We start from the raw sequence: 2,465 nt of genomic DNA, 5'->3' as shown, positions 1-2,465 counted from the left end.
ATCTATCACTAGTGCCCAAGAGGGAAGCAACTTGGCTGATTAAGCTTCTCTCTGGATAAAACTTAGGGAGTGCTGATCAATAAAGAACAATTTCCAGATGGCAGTATGTTTACTTCTAGTCTTGGGCTGCTCTGCTCTGTAGTAGAACTCATCTTGGGATACGATGCTAGGGACTTCCAATTTCTGGAAGGTATTTTGAAGGAAGTGTAGGCATGAGGATAGAAGTTGGAAAGGTAGAATAAATCAGTGTTTCTTCAAGATCAAATCTGTGCCCATACTCACTTTTACTTTTGTATTCTCTATTGCTTCCCTCCTTAAGAAAGACTAGAAGGAGACATAGGGCTGATGAGACCCTTCCCCTTCACTAAGGAGCTATAGGAAGTTGTTGGTTGCTGAATGGGGAACCCTATTTTTCAGTGGTGTAGCTGCTGCCAAGTAGCCCTTACTCAAGTAAAGAAACCCATACCCACGTTCCGTAGCAGTCCTAATTAAATTCCGTAGACACACAGAAACAGAGGCAGACACACAGACAGCACACAAACACACACAGACATATACACACATTATGAAAGTAGAAGGGAACTTGTTGGAAAGAAGAAGGGGTTTGGTGGAAGGGAGAGGGGGTAAGCAAGAGAGAGTAATGGAAGATAAATATGATCAAAGTACCTCTTGTATTTGAAATATATAGACACATTATATTATAACATTTTAATAGTAACTTTTTCATTTTCCTGACAATATACCATGACCAAAGCCATTTATAGAAGAAATAATTTTTCTTTTTTTGGCTTATAGTTGCAGAGGGAAAGTCCCTAATAGCTGGGAAGGTGTGGTATCAGGCAGCTGGAGTAAAGTCACTGGAATGGTAGAGGCTGGACAAGATTCACAAAGTGTCTCTAGGCCAATCTGCACACTCCACTATTCTCTATGTATCACAGAAGCCAAGGAGTGCACAGACCAGGGTATGCACTGGGAGCACTCAAGTCTTTAAAGAATTCAGTTCCGAGATTTCTACCACAGTTTTTTAGCCTTTAAAATTGGTGGAGGGGTACGGGACATAGCTCAGTTGGAAAAAAACACAGGTGCAAGGGTCTGAGGTCAAATCTCAGCACCCGTGTAAAAAGTCAGGCATGATGGTTCACATTTATAATTCCAAAGATGGGAAGGCAGAGGCAGGAGGATCTCTGGGGATCACTGTACAGCAGGCCATTAGTACAGAAAGAGGCCCTAAGGAGTAATATTCCAAATTTTCCCTTGACCTCCACACACATATACCTACATGTATGTACCTGTCTACATACCTACACACACACACACACACACACACACACACACACACACACAAAACAAAAACTTGTAAAGGTGTCATTTTGATGAATTTCCTGGGCAAAAAGAGGGCTGACTTCTGGATTCTAACAGAAGGGGGTGGGATGGTCAGTACTCTTCCTCTTCAGCTGACCTGAGAAACGAAGCAGGCAGTTGGCATATAATGGCTAACCCTGGCCCCAGAGATTACAAGAGAGAGATGGGAAACCCTATCTCTTGCCAACCAGAAGATTTGACACTCTCCCATGAAGATGATACTTCTGAATGTAATTTGACAAATAACATCTCAAAATAATTCTATGATAAAACCTGCAATTTCGCAATATAGACAGTGTGTTGGCTTGCGTGGAAATGGTCCCCACAGGCTCGTTTGTGTGGATGCTTGGGTGCTAGGGAGTGGAACTGTTTGAAAAGGATTAGAAGGATTAAGATGTTGGGGCTTCTTGGACTAGGTACTGCCTTATTGGAGGAAGTGTGTCATTACAGATGAGCTTTGAAGTTTCAAAAGCCCATGCCAGGCCCAGTGTCTGTCTGACTCTTTTTCTCTGTCTCTCTTTGTCTCTTTCTCTCTGCCTGGGAATTAAGATGGAGCTCTTACCTGCTGCACTAGTCTTAAAAATCCCTCCATGCTCCTACCATGCCTCTGCAAGGATGATAATGAACTAATTCTCTGAAACTATAAGCAAACCCACAATGAAATGTTCTCCTTCATAGCAGTTGCCTTGGTCATAGTGTCTCTTCACAGAAATAGAACATTAACAATTTGTGTTCTATTAGTTAGTGAGTGGAAGGATTCAAAATGGAATAAATGAGGGTGTTCTCAGGAAAAGACCCCACCTAGCTAAGTTTCCAACTTAGGGGAAACTACAGGAAAGCATAAGCAACAAAGGAAGCCATCTATGACTAAAATCTGATGCAAAGATAAATCACAGAGGGCGCAGGCTTCAGCCCAAGGAGGCAGTATAACTGGGGAGCTTTGTCTAAATGGTTCTGGCTTTTAGAGTCAAGAAGGTTACAGGAAATGGTTTATGGACATGGGCAGTGGAGATGCAGGGGTTGGAGCTTGCCCTCCTGTGTCCCAGTCCTGCTTCGGTCCAGTGCTTCCTCACAATGCTCCCTTTCCTCATTTTTGAAATGAT

Source organism: Mastomys coucha, unplaced genomic scaffold, assembly GCF_008632895.1.
Source record: "Mastomys coucha isolate ucsf_1 unplaced genomic scaffold, UCSF_Mcou_1 pScaffold7, whole genome shotgun sequence".
In the NCBI taxonomy this organism is placed as follows: Eukaryota; Metazoa; Chordata; class Mammalia; order Rodentia; family Muridae; genus Mastomys; species Mastomys coucha.
The sequence above is the reverse complement of the archived record's forward strand: the minus strand, read 5'-3'. Positions refer to the sequence as shown.